Source organism: Elephantulus edwardii, unplaced genomic scaffold (assembly GCF_000299155.1).
Source record: "Elephantulus edwardii isolate Elephantulus edwardi_28Jun2011 unplaced genomic scaffold, EleEdw1.0 scaffold00444, whole genome shotgun sequence".
Taxonomy (NCBI): Eukaryota; Metazoa; Chordata; class Mammalia; order Macroscelidea; family Macroscelididae; genus Elephantulus; species Elephantulus edwardii.
In genome coordinates, this window is record NW_006400194.1 from 910,968 (window position 1) to 925,152 (window position 14,185).

Here is a 14,185-nt window from a genome sequence, read left to right on the forward strand (position 1 = left end):
GTTGTTGTTGTGGTGTACCATCGAGTCAGAACCATCCCATAGCTGACCCGCCAGCAGGTTTTCATAGGCAGTAATCACACAGGAGGAGCTTGCCCATCCTATATCATGGAGCACCTGTCAAATTTGAACCTCATGCCTTTGGGATTGCAGTGCAGTGTAGGCCACCCCTGCTCCGTTATATAATTATACTATTAAGTAAAATTATATTATAGATGCCCTTTTAAGTGAAACTGCCTGTAAAAATCATTTTAGAAGTATTTAAAGGCAATTAGTAGTCTACTTGCAGGAGAAGGATGAGCACTCCTCCCATGTGACTTACTGCCTCTGGAGGGACAGCTGTGGGTCACTTTTGACTTGGTAGCAGACAACAAGAAGAAACAGCCTGTAATCTCCAAGGCATGCAGTTTGAATCCCCCAGCTGCTCCATTGGAGAAGGGTGTTCAGTCTCATCTCATGTGATTTCCTGTTTCTGAAAACCTCTGGAGGGTCAGCTGTAGTTCATTTCTGACTCAGAAGCATACAACAACAGTAGCCTGCTATTATTTTTTATTACAGTTGTTGAATGTGAGTACCATGTCATCCGACTTGTTCACTTTTCTATGTTAGGTCATGAACAGCATCAGAGATTGCTTTGTGACTGGGAAATGGGAAGAGGATAAGGATGCAGCCAAGATCTTAGCAGAAGCTGGTAAGTAAAGAACTGCATTGTTCAGGAAAAATCCTGAGCTTTTTAGTATTTTTTTTTTTTCTTTCAGAATTATTTTAAACAAAGTTTCCATCACGTTGATTCTGTGTTTTTGTGATCCTGTGTGTGCACAAAAGAACTCTTCACTTGATGGTATTTTCAAGGATGTGACCTTTCAGCAGCTTGTCTGGCCTGTCTTCTGAGATCATTCTGCTTGGCTTTCAAACACAGGCCTTTTGACTGGTAGTTCAGTGTTTGGCCACTTGTGCCATCCAGGGACTCCATCGTAAATTAATTAAGTCTGTTCTGACTCATACCAACTTTCCATTGGTGTTCAGCTGTCTGACCAACTGACTGAAAGAGATCTGTATTAGTTCGCATTTCCAAAATGGGTCCAACAGTATGTGAAAAATTAATGAATACTACCACACACAGATAAAATCTTGTTGAAGATCATCTCAAAATAGCTAGAAAATGCTGAAATTACAAGCTTGATGTAGAAGAAACTGTGGCAACAGAGATACATTGCTGATGTCAAATGGATCTTGGCAGAAAGCAGAGAATACCAAAAGGATGTATATTTGTTTTTTATTGACTGTGCAGAGGCATTTGACAGTGGTGGAGTTACGTGCTGATGAGTTGACTGCTACACATAGCTATCCTGTGTACAATAACTCTAAACCCTGCCCTGTCCTGAGCTAGTCTTAATATCTCCAACATACCTCCATTACTCCAGTTACTGTGTCACTCCATCTCATTCTGGGTTTTTCTCTCCTGCCCTGTCCCTCCACCCTTCCAAGCATGATATCCTTCTCTAAGGACTGGTATTTCCTGGCAGTATGCCTAAAGAATGTGACACAGAGCTTCAAAATCCTTGCCTCCGAGGCAAATTGGCTTCACCATCCCTAGGATAAACCTGTTCTTTTGACAATCGATGGTATAGTCAATACTCTTCTCCAGACCATAACTGAAAAACATTGATTTTTCTTCTGTCATCCTTAATCATTGTACAGCTTTTTGATGTGTATGAAGTAATTGTGAAGACCATGGTCTGGATGAGGATCATCTTAGTCATCAGAAAGTCATCATTGCTCTTTAGCACTCTGGTGACATCATTGACAGCAGATTTTTCCCAATGCAAGTCATCTTTTGATTTCCTGAGTGCTGATGCCCAGAGTATTGATTGTGGAAACAAGTAAGCTGAAATTGTTAACAATCTCAATCTCATTGCCACCTATTATGATGCTGACAAGTGGTCCAGTGGTGAGAATCTTTGTTTTGTTGATGTTGAGCTTTAGTCCATATTGAAGACTGCAGTCTGTGACTTTCTGTTAGCGAATGCTTTGGGTCCTCCTCAGTATTGGCAAGCACAGTTCTATCATCTGCATAGTGCAAATTGTTGAAGAGTCTTTTCCCAATCTTTAGTTCTTCCACTTAAAGTCCAGCCTTTTGAATAATCCTTTCCATGTATAGATTTTAAAAAGTATGAAGAAAAGACGTATCCCTGACACACCCTTTATCTTGCTTTTGAACCAGGTAGTGTTTCCTTGCTCTGTTTTGATGACATCTTCCTGGTCCAAATACAGGTTTCACATGAGTACAATCAGGTGTTCTGAGATTCCCATTCCTCTCAAGGATAGCCACAATTTGTTGTGATCCACACAGTCAAATGCCTTTGCATCGTCGGTACAACACAGACATTCCTCTGGTACTTTCTGCCTTTTGCTAAGATCCATCTGACATTGGCTATACTGTTTCAGTCATTTTGTTGTGGATTTCCCCCCCGGTTGTCTTTGTGTAATCTTCAGCAGGAATATTAGCAATAGTTGGTGGATTTGAACCGTGTGCCTCTGGGATTGCAGTGCATCTTCTTGCCACTAGGCCAACAGAGCTCCTAAACTTTCCTTTTTATGGCATAAGTTGTTAAGAATTCACTGGGTGAATCATACTTTACCAGTAGTTTTCCTATAGCCTCTAACCACCTTTCTTCTTGTTGTTATTTATTTGAACTAATAAGTGAGTGGTGAGAAAATACTGGGTGATTTGACTAAGTGGTACTTCATGGAAAAGTATGGAAGTATGGATTGTGTCCATTTATCCTGAGTATATTTTTTTGTATGTCTAATAGTGGCATAGTCTATAGAGAATTGCACTGCTTTCTGCAGATGGTTTAAATCCACCAGCAGGAGCTAAAATGGACCATTTCCTCCTGTGTAATTAACAGCCTTGAAGACTAAGCAGAGGTGAGCTTTGAGTTGGTTCCAACTCTATGACAATGAGTTTTCTGAGTAATGAAAACAAGAAAAACAGAGTTTAGAAGGTATAATATGTAGTGTGATGCTTTCTTGGAGATAAAAATGCCACATTCAGTCTTACTCACAGAGTCATTATTTGTATGTTCTTTTTTCAGAAGCGCTATATGGTGATTTTGAGGACCTTGAAACAGGAGACATACACATGGGAAAATCAGATCCAAGTAATCAGGTATGATTTTGCCGAGGGATAAGATTTTCCTCTGCTCAACTTCTGAGAGGCCTTTGTTGAGAAAATCATACACACACACACACACACACACACACACACACACACACACACATATATACACACATATATATACATATATATGTGTGTATATATGTATATATGTATGTATATATGTATTACAGACTATTGGTCGTAGGTGGTAGACTATTAGACTATTGGTGTTTGTTATTTTTCTTTTTTTCTCCCAGCATTCACATGGGTAAGTTTATTTACAAATATAAGCAAATGCTATGTATTAACAGAGTTTGAGCCATTCTTCAGAGGTTTGACTTTTTTAAATGCTCCTCTTCTTATCTGTTTCATAGATAAACTGAAAACATCTTTATTTTTTTTTTAAATAAAAATTTTTTTACTTGTCATTTTAACAAAAGTTTACAGAAAAGTTAGATTCTTTACATTTCTCTCACCCCCCCCCATCAAATTGTACAACCCAATGATTAATCCTCCCCCCTGCACATCCACATCTCTCTGCTTCCAGCCTTTATATTCATTCTACAATACTCATTTATACTCTTTATACTCATTCTACAATAACGGTCTTATACAAAATTTATCCTGTGGGACTGAATTAGTTCACTCAGCATAATGCTCTCCAGTCCCTCCCAAGTTAGGTAATAGTTTATAAAGCTGTTGCTCCTGCATGCTGCATAGTGTTTCATTGTGTGAATGTATCATAATTTTTCAATCCGTTCATTTGTGTTTGGACATTTGGGCTGTTTGCATGTTCTTGTGATGATGAATAATACTGCTGTGAACATTGGTGTACAGATCTCAGTTTGTGCCTCATTCTCGTATTCTCAGGGTATATTCCAAGAAGTGGAATAGCTGGGTCATATGGAATTTCTATGTTCAGCTTTTTTAGGAAGCACTAAACTGCCTTCCAGAATGATTGCACCATTTTATAATCCCACCAACAATGTAAAAGTGTTCCTTTCTCACCACATCCTCTACAGACATCTATTTCTTGCTGCCCTGTTAAACTTTGCCACTCTTACTGGAGTGAGATGGTACCTCATTGTGGTCAATATGGTGAAAATGACAATCCTACCAAAAGCAATCTACATATTCAGTGCAATCCCAATCTAGGTACCAAATTCATTTTTCAAGGAGCTTGAAAGGGAAATTATCATATTTATTTGGAGAAACGAGAGACCCTGAATAAACAAAACACTTCTGAGAAACAAAAATGAGGTTGCAGGCATAGCACTCCCTGACTTCAAAACCTGCTATACAGCAGCGGTAAACCAAAACAGCATGGTACTGGTACAGTAACAGGCACATTGACCAATGGAAGAGAATTCAGAACCCAGAAATGGACCTAGCTATCTACGGTCAACTGCTATTTGACAAGGAAATCAAAGCTATCAAATGGGAAAATGATAATCTCTTCAACAAATGGTCCTGGCAGAACTGGACTTCCACCTGCAGAAAGCTGAAACAGGATCCACATCTCACACCATACACAAAAATCCGCTCAAGGTGGATCAGAGACCTGGGAGTAAAGGCCAAACCATAACATTCATAAGAGACAAACTGATCAAGCTTAGAAGCGCTAGATGCGCTAGTCAAAGATATAAAGAGACTGCCAAATACAACCAGAAATGCACAATCTAAAGAGGATAAAATTGATCCATGGGAACTTCTAAAGATTAAATCTCTGTGCACATCAAAAACTTTCCCCAACAAGGTGAAAAGAAAATCCTATATACTAGAACAAACATTTGGTAATACCATCTCAGACAAGGTCTTAAAACAAAAGTTTACAGAATACTTCTGGGCCTCCACAAGAAAAAGACTATTAACCCAATTACAAGATGGAAAAAAAGACATGAAAAGAATTTTCACAGAGGACGATATTCAAATGGAAAACAGACACATGAAGAAACATCTTTATTTCTTAAGCACTTGGTGTCTTACTATAAAGAAAGGTGCAGCAAATCCAGACCCAAAGTATTCAGTCATAATTAGCAACCACTACTTGTTTTCCACCGAAAAGGCCAAATTCGTCCCTGGGCCCTCCTCATAGTGGCTTCTATGGATCACAGAGGTAGCAAACCTTCAGATGCTTTGCCCCAACATAGCGATGTTGGAGGCTCTGCGAATGATGCAAAGATGAAGGGCAGAAGAAATGACCTATTTGTTATTCTTAATTTTATATAACATGTATACTACCTCTTATCATAGTGCTGCAGAGACAGCCTCCACACTATATTTCTTTTTGTTCCATTGTCCTGAATATTGTTGTTGATTGCTGTTGAATTGAGAACAACACATAGCAACCCTATGAACAAAAGTTCTGAAGCCTTTCTATAAACTATCATTGTTTTTCCAGGTTCATAGAGTTTCCAGAAGCATGTGGTTTAGGAAGTGGATGCCACTCCTGCTTTCGAACCTGTCTTAAACTGGGAGCTCCACCAAATACTGTCCACCATGGGCAACCATTATGGCATTTGAGACCCCAGAGGCATATGGCTCAGCGTCATAGCAAACCCAGATTACTTAAACACAGCAAATTGACAGATGAGTGCTGTACCACTTAGAAGAATGTTCCTCTAAAATATAGTAACAAAAAGATTAAAATATAATCCCTCAGGCCCAATTTTTAAATACAAGGGCTCTCCAGAAGGTCTTGTTGACTCTGAACAAGAGGCTTAAATAAAAAACAACCAAACATTCCACATGACCCTCAACCAAAAGAAAGATAACCCATCTTACAAAGGCCAGCCACTTCACTCAGTCTCCACATGGAGGCAAGGGTCTGGCCTTAAATGCGGGGGGGTCCTCCAGGTCTGGTTGACTCTAAACAAAAGACTTTATTTAAAACAAAAACAACAAAAGCCCAAGCACCAAAAACAACAACCAAACATCCCACACTGACCCTCAACCAAAACAAGAGCACCCATCTTACAGAGTTCAGCCGCTTAACCTAACTCCAAAATGGAGACAAGGGGCCTTGTGTTAAATGTTTTTGTTGTTAAGTGCCATTTAGTAACGACACTATCAACAAAAGACCTTAACCTGGTTCTATAACTATTTTCCTTTCTCTAAGTTTATAGAGTTTCCAGAGGCATGTTTAGGAAGTGGATGCCAGTCCTTCTTCCAAGCCTGTCTTAATCTGTGAACTCTCCCAAACACTGTCAAGCCTTTGTAACCATTATAGCATTTTGAGAAACCAGTGGCATATCTTTTAGTGTCAGCAATCCTAAGTTAACCTCAGTACAGCAAAATCACAGAACAGTGCTGTACCACTTAGGAGAATGTTCATGTCAGACACAATTAAAACCAGGTGCTACACACATGTGCCTTCAACTGAAGACTCAGTCCCAAATGAATTTTTAAAAACCCCAGGCCAGTGCACTAGGCTTTCACTGGCTCTAACAAGAGGCTTCTGGCCTACACTCAGTACCACCAGCCATGTCCTGAATACATACGGTTATTATAGATCTGGTGTAACCTCCTCCACAAAAACAGCTGAAGATCTTTTAGAATAGTTTTATATTGATTTGCATATACAATTTTTATAAATTGTGTTTTATTCATGTACATTGTGTTTCATACATTTCATTCACATTGTTTCATACGATCATTCTTACACACTGTTTTATAAAATTAATCACCATTGATCTAGTCCCACCTTTACCCCATCTTTACCAGGCCCCATTAGATCTTTCCTAATTCCTTCACCCCCTCCTTCTGCCCACCAAACTCTGCAACGCTGTGGTTTCCCCACCCTGAGACCCTCTGCCCCTCCCCTTCTCTCTTTGGACATTTACTAGTTAACCTTCTATTTTTAGAATAATTGTCTGATGTAGTATTTGTCTTTATGAGACTAAGTTAGTTCCCTCTTCGTAATGCTCTCTAGTCTCTCCAGTGTTTTATGAAAGCATTGCTTGTTACTGCTGCATAGTATTCCATTGTGTGAATGTACCATAATTTCTCAATCCTTTCATTTCTTGATGGATATTTGGTCTGTTTCTGTTTTCTTGCTGTTGTGAATAATTCTGTTATCAATATAGGTGTACATATCTCCATTTATGTTTCAGCTCTGATTTCCTTGGTGTATATTCCTAGTAGTGGAATAGCGGAATGACATGAGATGTCTATATTCAACTTTTTGAGGAAACACTAAACTGCTTTCCTTAGTGGTTGTACCATTTTATAACCCCACCAGCAGCATATGAGAGTTGCAGTTTCTACACATCTTCTCCACTGCTTGCTATCCTTTTAAACTTTGCCACTACTACTGGGGAGAGATGATTCTTTTTGTGCAGTTGATTTGCATCACTTATTGCCAGTGATTTTGAGCATTTCTTCATTTGTCTCTCGGCCATCCAAATTTCTTCCTTTGTGAAAAGTCTTTGGCCTATTTTATGAATTGGTCGTTTTTCTTTTGAGGGTTCTATTATATTCTTTGAACTTTCATCATGTGACCTTTTTCTGAGCTGTCACTGCCAAATATTTTTCTGTAGTCTGTAGGTTTTCTTTTAACCCTAGCGGAAAATCAAATGGGCCGAACTCGCTCAGCATTTCTTAAGCTGAAAGAATTGAAAAACAAATTCAAGCCACGAGTGGTAATACTTAAGAATGCTTTGGACAGATTGTTAAATGATCCAGAAAGCACTGAAAGAAGATGGAAGGAGTATACAGAGTCACTGTACCAGCAGGAATTGACTGACACAGAAGAAGTTCAAGAAACAATGTATGAGTAAGAGCCTGTGGTGATAAAGGAAGAAGTTCAAGCTGCTCTGAAATAACTGGGAAAAATCCCAAGGTTCCAGGGGATGACAGCATACAAATTGACATATTTCAACAAACAGATGCTACCCTGGATGCACTCACTAAGTTGTGCCAAGAAATATGGAGGACAGCCACCCAGCCAACAGACTGGAAGAGATCAGTATCTGTTCCCATTCCAAAGAAGGGTGACCCGAGAGAGTGCAGAAATTACCTAACAGAATCATTAATATCACATATAAGCAAGATTTCTGCTGAAAAGTAATGACTGGAACAACACATGAACAGAGAACTGCCAGATGTGCAGGTTGGGTTTAGAAGAGGCTGTGGTACTAGGGATATTACAGTTAATGTTAGGTGGATCTTGGCAGAAAGCAGAGAATACCAGAGGAATGTCTTATGTGTGTTTCATTGACTATGCAAAGGCTTTTGACTGTATGGATCACAACAAACTGTGGTTGACTCTGAGAAGAATAGGAATCCCAGAACATTTGATTATGCTTATGTGAAACCTATACTTGAACCAAGAGGCAGTTGTCAGAACAGAGCAAGGAGACACTGCATGGTTGAAAATTGGGAAGGTTGTCTGCCAGAGATGTATTCTGTCTCCATACCTTTTCAATCTGTATGTAGAACAGATCATCTGAGATGCTGGACTGTATGAGGAAGAATGTGGCATCAGGATTGGAGGAAGATTCATCAACAACCTGTGTTATGCACATTGACACAACCCTCCTTGCTGAAACTGAGGAGGACCTGAAGTACTTGCTTCAGAAGGTCAATGACTGCAGCCTTCAATTTGGGTTGAAGTTCAATATCAAGAAAACAAAGATTCTCACCACTGGGCCAATTGGCAGCATCAGTATGATGGTGAAGAGATCATGATTGGTAACAGTTTTAGTTTGCTCTTGAGTCCACAATCAACACCTTCCTTTTTTGGTAAAGTCTGTGCTTGGTCTTGGTATTGGTGTTATGTTTGCATCATAGAATGACTCTTAGAGTATTCCTTCTTTTTCAACTTTTTAATATAATTTAAGTAGATTTGGTGATAATTCATCTGAATGTCTGGTAGAATTCAACTATGAAGCTTTTTGGGCCAAGACTTGTTTTTGTCAGGAGTCTTTTTACAACCTGCGCTCTCTGCTCCTTTTTTTGTGTGATGGGTTTAAGAGCTGTACATTTTTTCCTGTCAATCTAGGGTAGTTGTAACTCTTTGTGAATTGGTCCATTTCCTCTAGTCACCTGCAACTCATAGTAACCCTATGTACAACAGCCTTAAACCCTCCCAGCTCTATCCTGTGCCAATCTTATTGTCTCTGACACACCTACCCCCGTTACCCTAGTCACTGAATCAGTCCCTCTCATCTAGGGTCTTCCTCTCCTGCGCTGTCGCTCCACCCTCCCAAGCATGACGTCCCTCTTTGCAACATGTCCAGAGTTTGTCAGACAAAGCTTCAGAATCCTTGCCCCCAAGGAGCAGCCTGGCTTCACCATCTCCAGGATAAACATGTTATCTTAGCAGGCCATGTTATATTCAATACTCTTCTATACAGATCTTAATATTTCATTATTATCAATTTCACTTCAGCTGATTCTGTTGTAATGTCATCTCTTTCATTTCTTATTTGAGTTGTGTCTTTTTTTTCTTTTTGCCAATTGTTTGCCTACTTCATTGACCCTTTTGAAAACTTAGCTTCTAGTCTTATTGATATTTTAAATTGTTTTTCTGTTTTCTGTCACATGGATTTTCATTCTTGTCCTTTTAATTTCCTTTCTTCTAGAGATTGTGGGCCTAGCTGTTGTTCTCTGTTTGGTGAAGATACTGGGTTAGGTCATTAATTTTGCTTCCTTTTACGTATGGCTATTGCTATATTAATTCCCTCCTCCTCCAGGACTGCCTTAGCTATATCCCAGAGATTTTTATTATGTTGTCTTTTCATTTTCATTTGTTTCCGTGAACTAAAATGTCATTTTTTGTTTCTTCTGTACTCTTGTAGTGTTCTAGTAGGGTGTGATCTAACATTCTTGTCGGTGGTTTTATAAGCTTTACCCTCTGATTGTTAATTTCTAGTTTGTGGCATTGTGGTCTGAGAAGATACTTTGTATTATTTCAGGTTTTTGTGTGTGTGTGTATTTTGTGTTGAGGCCTACTTTGTTTCCTAATATAGGAATAGTTCTTGAGAAGAAAGTAAATTGGTTTTTGGTTGAGTGCAGTAAGTACCCTGAATACATCCTCAAGATCAAGTTGGCTGATTGTGTAATTTAGATCGTCCACATCTTTTTAAGGTTTCTTTTGAGCTGACCTATCCTTTGGTGAGAGTAGTATATTAAAGTCCCCTAACACTGTTGCTTGCTTGCTTTCTTCAAGTCTGTTAACTGTTTTCTGTATCTTGCATGTCTTTCATTTGCTGCAGAGATGTTGACCAAGGTTATGTCTTCTTAATCTATTATGGTTTTAATCGCTATATACCGCCTTTCCTTATCTTTTTCTGTAATTTTCATTCTGCAGTCTATTTTAGTAGATATTTGTATTGCCAGTACTGCTTTTTTTGTGGATGCCCTTTGCTTGGTACATATGTTTTTCAGTCTTTGAAATTTAGTATATATTTTTTTCTTGTTTCTTAGATATATCTCTTACAGGCAGCATGTTGATGGGCTTGGTTTGTTGTTGTTGTTTTAATCCATTCTGCTACTCTTTCTCTCTTGATTGGTGCATTCAATCCATTCACATTAAGTATAATTTTTGACAGACCAGATTTTGTCACTGCCATTTTATGCTGGATTCAAGATCCCAGGCTGGTAGTTGGGTTTTTGCCCCCCTCACCTTCTGTATATGGCATTCCATTGTCTTCTTGCTTGCATGGTTTTTACTTGTTGAGAAGTCATAATTTTATGTAATTGATAATCCTTGTAGGTTACCGTGTGCTTTTATGGACCTGCTTTTAGTATTTTATCCTTGTCTTTTATTTTGGAGAATTTGACAATGATAGATCTTTGTGTTCTTCTTTTGGGGTATAGTCTGTTTGGGATTTGCTGACTGAGTTTTGAGTGTATATTTATTTGTTCTTCATGATACTTCGGAATTTTTCTTCTAGTACCTCTCCCATAGTTTTCTCAGTGCTTTCCCTCCTCTCCTTGTGTTCTGGAATTCCATTCACAACTTACGTCATTGCATTTCATGTTATCCCACATGTTGTAATATTTTCCTCCATCTTCTGTTTTTTCTTCTTGTATGTTCCCATTGAGATTTTTATCTTCCAGCTCACAGACTCTGTGCTTCATCTGTTCTGTTCTGCTTTTTTGGTCCCTTCAGCATGTTAGAAAACTTCGCCATCTTGGTCTTGATATTGTGGATTGCATTTTTATGCATGTCTATTATTTCCAGTATAGTGCTGGCTGTACCGTCTCTGTCTCATGATGATTTTGTAAACTCTGCACCTCTTTATTTATGGTTTCTGTTATTTCTTCTGTCTTTTGCAATTTCTTTCAGTAGTTGTTCATACAATTCCACATCAATAAATTTGTCATCTTTCAGGTATTCACTTTATGACTTTATTCTTTCTTCCATTATTTTTACCTTTTTCTGTAGCTATTCATATAACTCAATGTCAATACAGTTTTTTTTCTCTTTCCGTGCCTCAGGGATATTCATTGTGTCTACAATAAATTCCACTTTTTTAGGAGAAGGCTTGCTTCGATTTTTTTCTTTCCCACAGCGTTTGAGGCTGCCTGCTGCTTTCTTGACATTACATGAAGGTTTTCCTTGGTAGGTGTTAAGCTGGATCTGTTCTATTTGCACAGGTTGTTGATAGTTCTTTATCTTTTTGAAGCTATTGATTAAATGCAGGTTTAAAGTGATCTGCTTATGGGGGAGGGCAACTTGCTCTACCAAAAGTGCTTTCTGGTCTTGTGCTGCAGGAAATTTGACCTTTCTAAAATCCTTCAGTTTTCTCTGGTCTTCCTCACAGCACTGAGGGAATCTTGCCTAATTATGGCCCGACTCTCCTAAAGTGTATTATTGTCATTGGTTGATGATCAGGCCTGTGACCAGTTTCCCCAGCAAGTCCAGTTTCACTTCAGGGAAGCGTGGGCAGCTCCCTACCTGCTCCTCGCAGTGCCCTCTCTAGTCACGTGCAGCATGGGGGGAGTCTTCATCTGCATGCTGCTTACCTCTCCAAAGTCTATTACTGTCTTATAAACTGGTTACTGTTTAGTGTTTGGAAACTACCCACTGTGTTCCTTTCCATTATTCCTTTTGTTATCATTTTCCTCTTAAATTTTAAAAGTGCCGTTAAAAAGCAATTAAACAGATTTTCTGTTTTACTATTTCTTTATTATTGGCTAGAGGCGCCTGAGTGGAGAAAACTTGTTATTTTTATTCATGCTTAGTCATCTTAGTAACATTTACTGTTTGTTACAGATTAAATATCTACTGTAGCAGTACCATGCTACTTTGAGTCAAAAGCTGTACTTGTTTGCTTTTGTTTTCTTGATAATCATAATATTTTTGCAGTTCAAATAGAAGTTACTAATATGCTTTAATAGTGAAAGAAATGTTATCTACAAAATTTTCTTTTCTGGATTGAAGATTGAAGCTGTAGAAGAAGTAGTTAAGGAAGAAATGGAGCCCAAACCAGAGGAAAGTACCAAGAAAGAACATATGGATAAGAAGAGAAAGCTGAAAGAGCTGTTTGATGCAGAATACGATGAAGGAGAAAGTACATATTTTGATGAACTGAAAGGTGAAATGCAGAAACAAGCCCAGGTAAGAAACCCCATTCTTATCATTGTCATTTAAAGTTTTTAACAGTATTTAGCCCTATACATGTAGTGCTGTACGTCTTGGGCAGCTAGCCAAAAGATTAGCAGTTTTAAACCAAAAGCCACTTAACAGGAGAAAGATGAGGCAGTCTGCTCCTGTCAAGATTCACCTCAACTTGATTGATGAGTTGCAGTCAACTTCAGGACAGTGGGTTTTTTGTTTTGAGTCGCTGCTCCCTGACCCATTCTGTGCCTTCTATTGGGACATTGATCAAGATGCAGGTTTTACTAGAAAAACACAGTTCTGTCAGTTGTCTCAAAAAGAACTCCCAATTTTACAGAGGAGATTGGAGAGTAAAGAGCATCCACATAGGAGACAGAGGCTATGAGTCTCCCAAATCTGTCTCCCCTTCTTGGGCTTATATAGGGGAGGGGCAGGACAGTGGTGTGAGATGTTTTTACACGTTTTTTTCAAGGTATTTGGGTTTTCATGATTTTGTTCCAAGCTGACTTAGCCTTGTCAAGGTTCTCTCCATACTCGAAAGAAATACCTCTCAGCTACACATAGCAGAATAGATAGGCAAACAAAATCAGAAGACTTCAGTTTTGATAAGAAAGCTGGCTTAGAAAACTCTCTACCCCTTTAAAATGCTCTAGAAAAGAGCATTAGCCTTACATTTGCTTGGAGTATTATGAACGGTTAATATCTACTAATAGAGAAGTTATTTTTTTAAATTCTTTTTTTAAATTGATATTTTAATGAAAGTTTACAGAAAACTTGCATTTCCATTCATTCATTGTTGCACATTTTCCTCCCTACCCCTCCCCCAGTTCACTTTTCTCTTTAAAAAAGATTCTTTTATTGTTGCACAATTTTCTTCCTCTCTCCCTTTGCTATGCCCTTCTTATTCTGGATTGTTGTCATGCAAATAATACCTAATCATATATTTCTTTTAGACAGTTCTTTCCTTCATCTATTTAAATACAATGTTCATTATTTATCCCCTCTTTTCTTAGTTTCCCCCCAATCCCCATGGATAGTCCTGTAGTATAACAGTGGAATTATGCAGTATTTGTCCTTTTGTGACTGAGATATTTCACTTAGCATAATGTCCTCCAGGGTCACCCATTTTGTATAATATTTTATGAGTTCCTTGTGTTTCAGTGCTGCATAGTATTCCATTATGTGAATATACCACAGTTTCCCTATCCATTCATTTGTTGAAGGGCACTTGGATTACTTTCATCTCTTTGCTTTTGTGAATAAGGCAGCAATAAACATGGGTGTGCATATATCTGTTTGGGTGACAGTTCTGATTTCTTTAGGGTATATTCCTAGGGGTATAATTTCTGGGTCAAATAATATTTCTATTTCCAACATTTTGAGAAGGTGTCATACTGCCTTTCAGAGTAGTTGTACATTTTAGGGGTTAATCTTTTTGTTAGTTGCAAAAGGCTTTC

At 38.5% G+C, this 14,185-nt stretch overlaps 1 pseudogene; it reads left to right on the plus strand.

Annotated features, from left to right (window-relative positions):
* The first annotated feature begins 609 nt into the window (after positions 1-609).
* The window catches only part of LOC102864599, a 38,063-nt pseudogene continuing 24,487 nt past the window's right edge, over positions 610-14,185 (plus strand).